Source organism: Lagenorhynchus albirostris, chromosome 11, assembly GCF_949774975.1.
Source record: "Lagenorhynchus albirostris chromosome 11, mLagAlb1.1, whole genome shotgun sequence".
Lineage (NCBI taxonomy): Eukaryota > Metazoa > Chordata > Mammalia > Artiodactyla > Delphinidae > Lagenorhynchus > Lagenorhynchus albirostris.
The window spans coordinates 93,467,801-93,483,224 of record NC_083105.1 but is presented as its reverse complement, the minus strand read 5'-3'; the positions used below and the strand labels follow the sequence as shown (position 1 = coordinate 93,483,224).

Sequence of the window (15,424 nt, the reverse complement as noted above, 5' to 3'; positions counted from 1 at the left end):
TTTGAATGTAAGATTTTTAACACACACACAAACACATAAGCATTACAAGAAAACACAAATACAGTGTGTTCACGTGTGAATTATTCTGTCTCAGTAATGGTAGAGCTAGTTTTCTAAGTCAGGGTAAGGCTGACCTTCCACCTCTTTGGAGAACTGCAGAGGCGCCCTGAATTGCTGTGCCCCTTGACACACAACGGCCAACCCAGCCACTCCAGGTGTAATTTCCAGTTGTTAGCATGTGGATTCGAGGAGGGGTGTAGGATAAGGAGAGCAAGAGCCCTGTGGGGCTTTCCTGAAACACTCCTCCTGGAGTTTTCAGGAATGCCCATTAACTTCACAATAGTATCCAATCTCACTCAAGGCTGACCTTTAATCTACTTTTTTTTTTTTTTTAAACCTCAGAGTCCACCCTCCCCTTCCTATCCCTGATCCTCTTCACCAAAATTGGACCAATTCTCTTATTTTATTCCTTTCCTGGACCCAGCAATTCCGTTCCTGCCTCTTCACTTTTGCAAGTATAGAGAAGGATGAGATCTCAGATCCCCTCTCCCTAACTAAGTCCACCCTCTCTTTCAGTTTCTAGCTCAAGTTCCAAGTCCACAGAAGATATTTTTCTGTCAACCAAGCCTGAACTGATTTCTGTAACAATTTCAAGGATTTTTAAATGAGGTCTGGCACCGCGCCACCATCCCCGACTCCGCCCTCTGCATTTGGAAATGTGTAGAGGAATCTGCACGAAATGACTGGGTGATGCCACTGGCATGTACGACCCAGGCACGAGATACTACACATACCAAATTGGACATTGGTCCTGCACTATGAAGAACTGGCCCAAAAGGAGAACAATACTTCCACAAGCTATTTATCTTGAACTGTATGAAGCTACTGGTATTTAATCATATGAAATAACCATTAATTATTGACTTATAATAAAAAGGCAATTTCATAAGGTTAAACTTAAAGGTGTATCCTTATGTACAGTATACCTCTTATCTTCCCAGTTAGTTGTTTAACTACTTAGGGAGACAGACCAGCATCTATGTATCCATATATTCCCAGCACTAGGCTGTTGGTTGGCAACCTCAGAAGTTCCCCTGGGGCAATTCAAAATGGCCCCGGTACAGAGAGGGCAAGGAGAGACCAAAGAAAGAGGCAGACCACTCCAGATTGGTAGGTGGCAGTTGTAATAAGCAAAGGAACTTACATACCAGGCTTGCTGTCTTGGGCAGCTGCAAGATGAGTAGATCTCCACACCTGCTGGACCTAGACAGCAGCCCTATCAGGGTTCAGTAACATATTCATTCCAGATGGTGTCACTAATACATCCTCTCAGGGTTGCATCCTTGAAGTGGCTCCTAGGGCAGGAACAGTGGGTGAAATGGATATTCCAAGGACAAGGGGAGGGTGTAAGGAGTCTTCATATTGCCTGGGTCCAAATCATGGGTCAACTGCTGGTCACATCCTCTTAATGATCTCCTCCAATAGTGGTGCAATTTCACACATGTGGGGTCTCTGTAAATATTAAGGATTTTTTATGACTGTTAGAAACCACTTTCCCAAGCAGTCTTGCCAACTCTGGAAGAGCTAATTCTAGGGACCATGCAGCCTGTGAGCACAAGGTGGTATCTCTTCTCCATGGTGTCCAGTGCCCATTTAATGAGGGAGACCTCTCTCCTTATTTCTCAGACTTCCTGTCACTCACTTGCACTTCTAATGAACAACCTTTGCCTCCAAGGACCACAAACCTTTCAATAAAACTGTTTTCAGAGATCACCCAGATTCATGAAATTTGAAACACCATTTCTCAATGTTGCAAATATGCACCTCCTAACTCCTAGTAAGCAAAGAAAGAAATATTCTAACATGACAAGATGTTGGGTTATAATTCACAGCATTATTTACTGAGGTAAAAGCTCTCACCTGAGGCTGCTAATGACACTGTTGGAGGTATTCTGCCAGCTCACTTGACCCAAAGGATCACAGGAGATGCAAACAGTCCATGGCCCCATCAGGAGATGCAAATAGTCCATGGCCCCATCAGCAGATGCAAAGCCCATGCCTTGTCTGGAGAAAAAAGACAGAAGTATATTCATCTCACAGCATCTTTCAGATCAAACATGGAAATGAAAGGGTAGGGCCTGAAGCTTACAATTTGGAGTCCTTCTTTAAGGAAAAATGTGGAAAATTTGATCGAAAGTAAATACATAAAATGAGAAAATACATCACAACAACTGAAGAATTCTGATACTTATAAATGCAACACTTTAAAATTAAATAACATTTTTTATTAGTTGCTGCTTGACTCTTCTGTAATACTTGCTTTTCTACATTTTTTTACTTCATACTCTTTGAGTACCTCTTCACATTATGATTATTATATCATTTTCTAGAGAAATAATAGAAAGAATCCAGGATGATCTTCACCATGGTTGTTCAAAAATTGTTTTTTATTGTTGATCATTTGGGAAAATTTCTTACTTATTGGTAGTAGTACATTTTTCAGAATTGTTGAATTAGGGAAAACCTTTATCAAATTTTTTTTATATATAAATTGTAAGGCTTCAAGGGTTTCAAGTTTTCTTGTACAGTGACTAATCTTAAATATCCCTTGAATTGATGACACTCATTAACCAGTTTGCAATGTATTATAAAGTTTTACATTATCCTCATCAATGTCAGTATTTTGTCTCAAACTTACCAAAAATTTAAACCATTTCCCAATGTGTACATATGACTCACTCCTCTTCATTAACTGGATTATCAAACAATCCAGGAGCTTATTCATTACTTCTATTCAAAATTTCTCTTTTCTAATTGATACAGCCACTGTGGAGAACAGTATGGAGGTTCCTTAAAGAACTACAAATAGAACTACCATATGACCCAGCAATCCCACTACTGGGCATATACCCTGAGAAAACCATAATTCAAAAAGAGTCATGTACCAAAATGTTCATTGCAGCTCTATTTACAATAGCCAGGAGATGGAAGCAACCTAACTGTCCATCGGCGGATGAATAGACAAAGAAGATGTGGCACGTGTATACAATGGAATATTACTCAACCATAAAAAGAAACGAAATTGAGCTATTTGTAATGAGGTGGATAGACCTAGAGTCTGTCATACAGTGTGAAGTAAGTCAGAAAGAGAAAGACAAATACCGTATGCTAACACATATATATGGAATTTAAGGGAAAAAAATGTCATGAAGAACCTAGGGGTAAGACAGGAATAAAGACACAGACCTACTAGAGAATGGACTTGAGGATATGGGGAGGGGGAAGGGTAAGCTGTGACAAAGCGAGAGAGAGGCACGGACATATATACACTACCAAACGTAAGGTAGATAGCTAGTGGGAAGCAGCCGCAGAGCACAGGGAGATCAGCTCGGTGCCCTGTGACCGCCTGGAGGGGTGGGATAGGGAGGGTGGGAGGGAGGGAGACACAGGAGGGAAGAGATATGGGAATATATGTATATGTATAACTGATTCACTTTGTTATAAAACAGAAACTAACACACCATTGTAAAGCAATTATACTCCAAAAAAAAAAATTTCTCTTTTCTTCTTAGAGAATTATAGTTTTGGTATAATTTGAAAAAATAAATGTTGCAATTTGCTTCCCAAAGTCAGACTGATTTCTATTGATGTCAGGGCTAATCTTTATCTTTTTGTTTCATATTACATTAATTATTATCTAAGTTTTCTCTTGGTTCTTTAATAAATAAATGTAGATAATGAAAGAAGGAACTCTTCAAATATGTCCCAAACAGCAGTCCGTAATTTCTCATTTGTTTGGTTAAAATGTCCCAAAATGTCTTTCCAAAGTGCAGGTTAAGTGGCACAATCAAGCTTTATCAACTCTTTTGAATAAACTTTTCTACATCTCTGTGTTCGCGTTTCCCTTCCCAGCCTAAGAAAAATTTTAGAGCCTTAATATTGATGTACACGTTACAAAGCTTTGAGCAGCTTTCTAATGGGAAACATTACACTTTGATTCTTTAAAGAAAATTCTAAGTTGTCACATACTCCATTGGGGAGAAAATCTAAAAGGAAAGAAAACTGCGACAAAATACAAAAGTGGTCAACGACTTCAGGTGAGGTGAGGGGCAGCTTTTTTTCCAACTAGAACAAGGGGACGACCCATGGAGCACATGTTCTGTGACACTTTTATGTCAGGATACTGGGTGAGTAGGTGCAAGGCGCAGGAGTTTTCCTGGAAGTTTTCCTTGGGACAGCTGGCAATAACTTTACAGGAAACTGATGGCAAGCTGCGTAAATATATCTCACTAAACCCAAATTAAATTATTCCCTACTCAGCTTCCTCTTAGCTTCATCTCCAAGATGCTCACCGCCAGTCCAAGGACACCCAGCGTGAAGGAAAATCAGAGAAAGTTGGAGTGGAAAGAGACAGCAATCTTAAGTGATTTGCAATTAAAATATGCTACTTTTGCAAATTCTACTAAAACATTTGGACAATTAGGGCCTCTCCCACAGTCTTGGAAGGGGCCCCAGGTGAATGGCTGGGAGTCTGAAGCTGCGTTAGCTTCAAAGTGGGTCTGTCCCTGCTCGTTACCTCAAGTAAAACAGGCTTCCTGGTTTCCAGAGAAAATATTCGAATGTTTATCACCTCTGAAAAAATAATTCATAAAGGCTTAGCTGACAACATGCATGTTAATGCTTTCTGCTGAATCCAATCCATCTTCTTTTGCTTACTATTCCTGGAGTGTACAGGAAACACGGGCAGAACATTCAATTTTAATCACTCTCACAGGCATACTAAGATCCTACCATCATTACTCTTTTAAAAGAATCTCTATTTTGTTCTTATCATAATGATATTAATTATTCAACTCAGACAATCTTTTTTCAAAGGGATAAACCACCTTCATCCCCTTGTGTGAAGCCCTCCAACAATGAAAAACGTCTTTATTATCCACTGCAGTTTTTTGAGCCTGTTGTGTACATTGTGAACAATACACTTCTAGACATTTGCATTGTGTACTCAAGGGAACATTTCTTTAATACTTCCCCAAATGGGCCCTTTTCTTTTCCAAATTATACAACGGGGGCAGAAGGGAGGAGAGAAAAAAGGGAGGAATAAATAAGACTTTCAGAAAGAGGACTGAATCTAGGACTGAATCTAGAAAGCAGGAGATGTGATGAGATAGTAGGAGTTCTCTGTAACAGAGAAAGGGAAGACTCCACATGGTGTTATTTCTAGCAGCACTCAACTCCTGCGAGAACACACCCCAAGTGGAAATAACCCGCTATTAAGCACAGTTAGAGTTGGCACTGCCTTATTGTTTCTTCCCCTCCTCCAACATAGCAAAGATATGACAACACTGTATCTGACCCAGCTGTTTTTGTTTTTGTTTTTGTTTTAACAAACTCTTTAGAATCTTACTTTTTCTTCCACCTAGAAAGGTCTTCTGTTTCTTTTTCTTTTCTTTTTTCCATCTAAGCACAGGGTGGGGGGAAAAAACCATCTCTAGTCTCACCATTATGGTGAAAAGAAGATGCACTCTTCTGATGTTTCAGTGCCAGATTGTTCAAGCTTCTTGAGAAATGTGCCCCAATTTCTTTTACTACAGACAATGTGGATGAGAGACTGTCTCTATCTGAAGGCATTTTGAAACATCGTATTACCAGAGGCAGTCAGATAATGATGTGAATGATAAAACAAAATGGAGATCAATTTTGTAATTCTCCTCTCACTAGTTCCCTTCTCTCTTGTCACTTCACGCTCTTCTCTGAAACTTCTTAACGTTTTCCTTTGTGAGCCATGTGTCAGTGCCCCCAATATTCCTTTTCCACTTTAGCATCTGCCGCCTTCCATGTGGATCTTTACTCCTGGAACCATCGCTGTCATCAGCCTCCGGGCAGATACCACCTCTTTTTCACGCTCCTTCAGAGAGTCCTTCTATCACGCAGCGGAGCTTTGACTGACAGTGACTTCTGCCCACTTCTCCTGGACCCTCTGCTCCCATCGCCCTGCACCCTTCCCATTCGCCACCAAGAGACCTTATGTGGAGCCCAGTTAAAGGAAATAATGACAAAGCAGCTTAGGGATCTCCTGACAGAGTTGAGGGAAGGGAGAGGCCACACGGAGACCTGGGCAGGCTGTTGAGAGAACACGGAGTCACAGGGGTGTGAGACGATCACGTGTGGAGTCAGTGGTCCCACAAAATAAATGTGAAATTAATGTGAAATCGTGTGAATTAAGATGATTTCATTAGGGTGTGTGTGTGTGTGTGTGTGTGTGTGTGCGCGCGCGCGCACGCACACACACACACACACACCAGCGCTTTGAGAGAATTCTGAGGCGCAACCTGAGGCAAAGGGTGGTTATTCCTCACATGTCCCCAATCCGCATGATTAGCCTGAGAGGGACGGAGCATAAGCTGCACGAGGGCAGGGCCCGGACCATTTTGTTCATGGCAACATTCCTAACACCCAGAGCAGTGCCTGAATGAGTAAATAAATGAATGACTTCTAAGAGGACCTAAAAGATGAGTAAGTATTTAAAGAAGGATTTTCTCTGCCGCTGTAAGAGCTGCGTTATGATGACCCTGCTTGAACTTCTCAACAGGCTCCCCACTAATGGGATTTAGTTCAGACTCTCCCCTGACAGGTGGGCTCCTTCACACTATGGCTCCAACTTCTCTCTCCTCTGTATTTCTTCATAACATCCAGTCATTTTTTTCATTTTGTTTTAAAATTGAGGTTTATTTTCTCTTTAAATTTAGATTTCAGTTTTCTCAAAGTTATATAAGAAAAGAGTTTAAAATGCTCGAAATAGCTCAACCGCAGTCCCCTGACCTCCCATCGCCACCATTTCCCACTCGCTAAAGGCCACCACTTTTAGCTCATTTAATTGAAGCTGTTGGCACTAGCCCTCCCAGCTCAAAATGACACACTTACAACTGCTACTTCTTAATTTTTTTAATTTATTCATTATCTATTGGCATCCTACTATGGAAGATAAGGGTTTGCCTCTTTTTCAAAAACAAAAACTAATGTACCACATATAAGCACACTTCCTATCTACCCTCATATTCTCCAATATATGCATATCATAATTATACTTAAATCAATATTCACTTGCAGATGTCCTATAAATGTCCTTTATCAGGTTTGGTTATCTTGTATCTTTAGTGTCCCTTAATTTGGACTAGTCCCTCCACCTTATTTTGTCTTCCATGACATTGACATTTTCGAAGAATCTGGGCCAGTTATCTTGCAAAATATTTCACAATCTGGAATTGTCTGACTTTTGTGCCCATGAATAGATTAAGGATAAACATTTCTGGCAAGGTGATGTTGTGAACTTCTCCAATGCATGTATTAGGAGACACACGATGCCAGTGTGTCCCATTGTTGATGATGCCAAATTTAATCACTGATTTAGGGGGTATCTAACAGATCTCTCAATTATAAAGGTATATTTTCCTCTTTGTAACTGCTAAGTAATATGTTGGGTGATAATTTGAGACTATGATCCCACGTTCCTGTTTCCTAATAACTTAAGGACAAAGGGTATTAAAAAGAAATCTTAAACTTCACATCTAGTGTTTATTGTTGGTAGTGGTATTAGTGCAGTAATTATGAACAGAAATAAAAAATTATATATATGTATATAGGCTCTATCCACTAAAAGAACTAATAGCAAGCAGTGACACCCCAGTAACAATAAGCACACCTAGCACCCAGATCCTGGCTTCTAAGTACCATTCTCCACTCCAAGTAACCTGGGATCCTTGGCAAAATGGCTGATTTCAGGCTGAGTCAGGGAAAATGAAAGGGGAGCCCAGAGCATCTTGTTTGGTTTGAAAGCAGGATATGCTCTAAAACTAATGGGGATGTGTCCAAAGGACAGAATCCAACTTAAAGGGTGTCCAACTGACCAAATTTGGGACTATTTTAGCATAAAAAAAGAAAATGATCATTATTGATTATGACACATTGAATAAAAAGAGACTCCATTTAGTCCAAAGAGAATGGTGGTGGGTGGAGGGAAGAAAAGTTCTTCTTCACAAATATTCTAGCTAATAAATGCTGAAGGAATGATGGAGTTAGAGAATCATCATTTTTACAGTTTCCAGTGTAACAGCTGATCATCAGTGAATACTAATAAATGCTTTTTTGATGACGATATTTAGCAAGACACAACTATATGGTGTACTTACTCTTAACCTGTAAAACTAAAGTCCTTTTTTAAAACTTTAAAATGTATATTCTCCCACATCTTACAAATATCTCTTCCCCTTCATCCATGTTTACTAATATTGGGTTGGCCAAAAAATTCATTCAGGTGTCTCCATAACAGCTTACAGAAAAATCCGAACAAACTTTTTGGCCAACCCAATACATTTATAAACCCTTCCAAGTTTCCTTCTTTGCAAATTTTTTCTTTTATCCATTGGTAGATATCTGTGAGCACTGATTCATGTATAATTTAATGACTCCGTAGAGAAAAATGCTTTAGCCTCTATTTAGGAGCCATTTCTGAAATTCTTCTTTAAACAAAAACATTTCACAAGTTTCTTTTTACAAAATCATAACATACTTGTCTAAGTTAGCTACTTTACTCCAAATTTTAAAATGCCATTTCAAAAAACATTAACCAAACACTGACCATGTGTGAAGGAGAGTGCTAAGTATTGTTGGAAAAACTAGAATAAGTAAAACACATCCCTGCCTTCCAGAATTTAACAGTCTAAATAAAGGAGAACAGTATGTAAGCAAAGAAACAATAAAATAAAGATCTATTTGACCCCTATGATAGAGATAAAAGTCAGATGCTAAGCCCTCAGAAGTAAGACCTATTCATTCCAACAGAGTGTGGAAGATTGCTTTAGCAGCCCCAATTCTTCATCTCTTCATATAACCACACCCTCCGCCATGTAACTCTGCAGTGCCCCTTCCGTTATGGCAGGGACATCCTTGCTTACACCTTGACTTTGGGTTTGGCAATGTGACTTGCAATAGAAAGAGGCAGAACTGATGGAGTGTCAGTTCTAGATGTAGGTCTCAAGAAGTCTACACATTCCTGCTTGAGCTCTCAAACCTCTGCCACTGCCACAAGAAGAGCATATCTAGGCTAACGTGCTTGTACGGGGAGGGAAGAAGAGACATGCCGAGTAAACTGAGACACCCCAACTGAGCCCAGCCTACTTCAGACAATCTTCAACCAACCCACAAATCTGTGACAATAAATGCTTGGTGGTTTAAGCCACTGAGTTTTGGGGTGGCTTAGGGTACAGCAATTTTATGGCAATAGTTAACTGATATACAGAGGGATAAAGGAAATCTTGCACCTCAGAGGATGCGGTACTAGTTCTGAACTTAGAAGGAGTAGACTTCTTTTTATTGAGATATAATCGATATATAACATTATACTAGTTTCAGGTGTATAACATAATGATCTGATATTTGCATATACTGCAACAAAAGGATCGCCACATTGTCTAGTTAATATCTATCACTATATATAGTTATTTTTTTCTTGTGATAAGAACTTTTAAAACCTATTCTCTGAGCAACTTTCATATCTACAATACAGCATCATTAACTGTAGTCACCGTGGGGTTAGACCACTCTGACCATTTCCTTCTGAGCTGAAGGAAAAGCACAGGCAGAATCTCAGAGACACATTCAAGTAATAGCAAGCAATGGAATGCAAAGTCCAAGGAGGAATATAGTAAAAGTATCGAGGAAGGTTCTGGAGCCTGTTGAATTCCATACTAAGGAATCTTCATCTTATTTTACACTCTATGAGAGGAATTTGATCTGGCCTAGACTTCTGGGAAATAATGTTGGCAATAATCTGGGCCAGGTGCAATGGAGGAAAAAAATATCAAGTTAAGAATGATTGATTCCCAACTACATACTGAGTGCTTTACCTTAACAATCTCATATAATCTCTCAATAATACTATGAAGTAAATATTGGTAACCCCTTATATAGATGAAGAAAAAAACAATATATTGAGATTAAGTAACTTTCCCCAAATCTCACAGCTAGCAAGAGCTAGAGCTGGGGTTCAAGGTCAGGTCATGTGGCCAAAAGGTCAGGTTGCATGCTCTTTCTACTGTGATAATTTTGCTTCCCAAATATTGGATGCAGGCAAATTAGGAGGCCATTGTTATACTCTAGGCAGTGGTAATGAATTTCGACAGTGGCAATGAGAGAAGAGGGAATATATTTTCGAGAGATTATACAACTGTGTTTATTTATTTATGTTGCCAAAATTAAATTGCCAGAATGTAGCAACTGGCAGACAGAGCACGACAAGAATATTCCACGTTTTTGAGCATGACTAACTGAAGTGTCGCAATGCCACTAAGATAGAGGATACAGGAAAAGCAGATGTCGTGGTAAGAAACCAAAGACACCAAATTTTGTCATCATCTTAGGGAACTTTCTGACTAGTAATAATGTTAATAATAACCCGCGCTGAGCACTGTTCTAAGGCACTGTGCTACGTGCTTTGTATTAATTAATTAACTTGCTCATCCACACAACAACCCTGTAAGTTGGTGCTATTATTATCCCATATTATTGATAAGAAAACCAAGGAACTAAGAAGTCAAGGAACTTGCACAAGTGGCAGTGATGCTTGGATATGAACACAGGCAATCTGGCTCTTAGGACTACACTCCTGAATCGGTCATTAAAGGCTCTTCAACGTGTTAGGCCCTAGTCCCAACTATGTTCGTCGGGGCAGTCAAGGTTATGCTGCAGTGAAGAGCCCCCAAACCACAGAGACTTAACACAACCAAAGATCACTTCCTGCACGCTCAAAATCCACTGCAGGTTCAAGCAACCCTTCATGACATAGTTCTCCATGTGTTGACAAAACATTCCCTCTCGCCTCAATCTTACGTCACTTCCACAGCCACATGTGCCACCAAGATAGCAGCCACAAGGAAGGAGAGGGATGGCATTTCTTGAGCTGGCTGTTAAATGTTTGGTCCTAAAAGAGATGCATCTCATTTCTGTTCACAGCCCATCAGTCAGAACTAGCCTGTGGCCAAGCCCAGCTTCGCGGGGGCAAGGAAGTACAATCTTACCTAGAAGGAGTGGGGCCATAAATATTGTGAGCAGCAGTGATACCTACTTCCTCAACTATTTCCTCTCCTAACAACCAGTAATTAGACATTTGAGTCTGAAAACTCAAAGTCAAGGTGAAAGCACTAATTTACAATGTCTTTGGATAAGCGTGCATACTCGTATATCTTGATTTCTATCTCCTGTCTCAGAATCCAGAGTGTTCATGCTGTCCCCTGTCACCACTCTTATTCCTGTCCAGGGAGATTGAAGAGATCCAAGACCTAATCCATAGGCTTTGCAAACTTTAAAGCACATGAGTAGTATCATTCCATCTGATACTAGGATCTTCATTTACCCTCAGTTATCTACTAACCAGTCATTCAATAGTCATGGAACACCTAGACTAAAGACATCCTACTAGGCACTGCAGAAGATACAAAAAATTTTAATACCTGTCCCTGCCCTCAAGGAGTTACAGTTTCATTAAGAAACCAGGTTGTGTCCATGGAGTGTTAAGAAACATAAGCAAAGCAGCAGAATGCATGTGACAATGAGAACCTCTGATAGGAAATACTATTCCAGAGATCACGGAAGAACAAAATGCGGAATTTTTCGAAATGGTTTTATGGAAGAATCTTAACGGTTAAAGAAGTGAGAACTCAAATGTATGAAGTAGCCAGATGTAAGGATGGTGGGGGCTATGGTGCTCTATCTGAAGGCTTTCAAATTCTGGGAGGAGCACACACACACACCACACAGATCAAACAAAACACAGCTTCTTGTAAGTATCTGGATATAACCTCTGGGGTTCAGAGGACTGCCCCCAGGGATATCTTTGTGCTACTTGATAACAAAGCCTTACATTATAAAGGTAATTTCAGAGAGACAAGATATAAGGGAGATTGAAGGAGGTGATCTTCAGAATATCTGCTCTCCCAGAGAATCTGGCCACAGGAAAGTTTGCCAGATCTAATAAAACAAGATGCTAATACATAAAGAACTGAAGCACATCTTGCCTAAATTAGCACAAATTTCAACTTAGTAAGGTCAAAATTAATGAGGTTTTCCTGTACTTTGAAATGTATTTGATGGCATGATGAATGTTAGAGCTAAAAACTTAAGTATCTAATAATGTCAACATCTAAAGGAAGAACAAGGGGAGCTATAGATTTTGTGAGTTTTTAAAAGAGAGTACATTTACCCTTGACGCCAAGATTCTTAGAATTTGGTTAAGCAGGACATCCAATTGTATGTCTTATCTTGACCCTTAAAAATGATTGACCATCCCATTTAATTTGAAAGGAACTTAAATTTAAAATTATTAATAAAGATTCAAAAATCTTTTCTTTTGTATTAGTATTTTAATTACTTTTACATTAAAATAACTCTTTAGCCTATACCTTAATTTTAAAACATTAGCTGTTTATGTCATTTGTTTTGATTTTTATAGATATTTATGTATATATTTCATTTTTATGTAGTTGTAATATATGTGATTATGTAACCTCTACTCGTTTTTCATTTAAATCTACTTTTTATATCATTTTCTAGGTATCTACATAAGTCATACATTTATCAAGGTAAAGGTCATAAGTTGCTAATCTATTCCTTAAATTTTGTTTCCAGTTTTTCAATAGGATGAATAATTTGCTACTGATACAGCTAGATATAAAAAATACATTTTTTTCTCTTAGAAATATTTACTTGGGATGTATTCCCAAAAGTGGGATTATTGATCATTGAGTACTATCACATTTACTGCTTTCATTTCCAATTTTCTCTAGGAAGATTTTAGGAGTTTGCAGAATCTTACTTGCACCTCTTTCTCGACTGCCCTGCAAACTTGGTTTTTATTATTTTATTTATATTTGTTTATATAACATATAAGAAGGAGCATCTCCTATGAGCATCCCCTTTAATGTATTTTTCTGCAGCTCTCATCAAGCTTACTGATTTACTATTCATCCTGCGTGCAAATGATTTGCTCCTATTTTTTTGCCAATCATTCTATGGAGAAGAAATATTAACTTTATCCATAATTATTCTCCTTACATTTGTATATTCAAATTATAGCCATCACATTTATTTTGCACATTTACCCTAGTATAAAATCTTAAATTTGAAGATTTTCCTATTGAAATATTTTAAAATAGTCATCACAGAAACACTTACAGAAATTTCTAACTACCATAAACTCCCAGAAAACTCACATTGCCCTAAGTTATTCACAATTCGGTGAAATTTTGATCAAGTCCAACTTTCCTTGCAATGTGACTTTAGTATTTTGACTTTGAATTACCCAGGCTGACCAGTGTTATAGAAGTTGAGTAAGGTTGGAACTGGGTTTATGCTTTTGTAAAGTTAGCAAATATAGTACAGAAAAGCCTTATCTGTGCTAGCTTTCCACGGAGCAAAGATCATATGCTTTATAGTACCACCTAACAGCCTAAATCCACACTGTTATTCCAGGAATACATTACTGGGCAATATTTTCACCAGGCACGCTAGAAACATCCTGGCAAGGATCTCACTAGAAAGAGAAATAAATAAAAAATTCACAGTGATTGAGCACTGTTGAGGAAAGGGCCATGTTCCTTCTCGCCACAATGTTAACTATCTCTTTTGCCTGATGCAGTAGTCATCCACTGCTTCAAAGTTAAAGAAACAATAGCCTCATCTTGAGAAATTCCCTGTGCTTTCTGAAGCTTCATTCTTATTATGGAAAAAATACTGCATTAGGAAATTCACTGAAGCAACACTATGACCTTTGCAGAATCACTTCCTGTTGATCTCATCTACTTCCATGGTTTCCAGCACCAACTGTACAACAATGATTTCTGAATCTGTATCCTAGGCCAAACCCTTCTTCTGGACTTGAGAGCCACATTTTCAAATGCACTGGAGATCGCTACCTAGGAGACTGCTGTCTTTCAGACATTGCACGCTCAATATTTCTACACTTATCCATATTCTTTCTTCTCTTGCCAAATCTGCTTCCACTACTATCTTCCCTACTGTGGATAATAAGAACATTTACCCAATTGTCCAAGCCGAAATTCTGAAGATGAATCTGACTTGTCCCTCTCTCACACCTCTCACTCTAATTCATCCCTCATAAATATCTCTTGAATCCATCTCATCCTTTCGTTCTCTACCTTCATGATTTCATTCTAAGCTCTCCATAGCTTAGCCCTGAGCTGTTGCAATAGGCTAATAATTGTTCTTCCAACTTCCAGACTCAACTCCCTCCCATGCACCCAGCACACTACATTAGACGGATCTCTTAGGAATATACATTGATCAAGACACCTCCCGCTTTAAAATTCTTTAACTGTCTCTCATCACTTACAGGATAAAGTTTAAACTGCTTAGCATGGAACCAAGTTACATAGGATGTTTGTTATTTGCAAAATCCCACCAAAGGGCAGATAAAGACTTGAATTGTTGACTCTACTCAGTGATAAGTTATATGAGTGATTCACTCATATTCTCACATGGGCTGCCCTATAGTTAATAACACAGATCTTATATGCCTAAGTGGAAATAGAAATGCAGTTAATGACTGCATCCCAAGTTTTTCATACTTTCACCTTAGAAAAAGATAGCTATATTATTTAATCCAATTTCTATAGTTTTCGGAGGCAAAGCTTATGTTATATAAATCATAATGGTTTATATTAACTCAACAGTGGATCAATATTTATCAACATTGGGCTTTAATTCTGTGGTCATTTAATATGTCATAGATGCTAATAAATGCATTTACTCTATCTCATGGTGACATATGGATTATAATGGAATCACACAACACAAAAATTCCACTAACTGCAATGACACAGCAAAACCAGTGGGTCTTTAGATCACTGAATTTAGTTTAAGCTCAGAAGAAAAAAGAAAAAAAAATCTTTAAAAAATTAATTGTTTTTGTCAACTTTTTTGTACTTGAATAATCAGTCCTTCAAAATGTATCGCTAGTTACACATGTAAAATTTTTCTTTAAAAATATTGTTAATTCTGAACAGCAAAACTCCCTCCATTCTCATGAAATTTTATTCCAAGATCGCTTCCAAGACTTAATCTCTTCCTCCCCTACTTGGAAAATTTTCCATTCTAGTATTTCTTTTCTTAAATTAAACATATGCAAAGAACCACCCCATTCAAGGACCAGATTATGGTAAAGTTCTTCTTGTGCTTAAAATAAAAATTCATATGTTGGGTATTCAGAGCATCTTTCAGAAGACTTGTCCCTATGCATGTGGCACAGAAAGACATGTATGGAAGCTTGTTCTATATTTTCTAGGGTTTTATTTATTCTCGCCACTTGGCCTTTCTTTCCTTGTGCTCATTTTAAGAGAATCTGAAAGAGGTG

General features: G+C 38.5%; 1 protein-coding gene across 2 annotated transcripts in view; it reads right to left on the bottom strand.

Moving 5' to 3' along the window:
- GRIN2B (glutamate ionotropic receptor NMDA type subunit 2B) overlaps positions 1 to 1,996 on the bottom strand; it is a 426,141-nt gene extending 424,145 nt beyond the window's left edge. For both annotated transcript variants that reach the window (XM_060165410.1, XM_060165411.1), the window contains exons 1-2: positions 1,921 to 1,996; positions 1,209 to 1,355 (exon numbers count right to left, since the gene is read on the bottom strand). The gene's annotated coding sequence lies outside the window, so the exon portion shown is untranslated. The remainder of the gene's footprint in view (positions 1 to 1,208; positions 1,356 to 1,920) is intronic.
- Between the last annotated feature and the right edge of the window lie 13,428 nt (positions 1,997 to 15,424).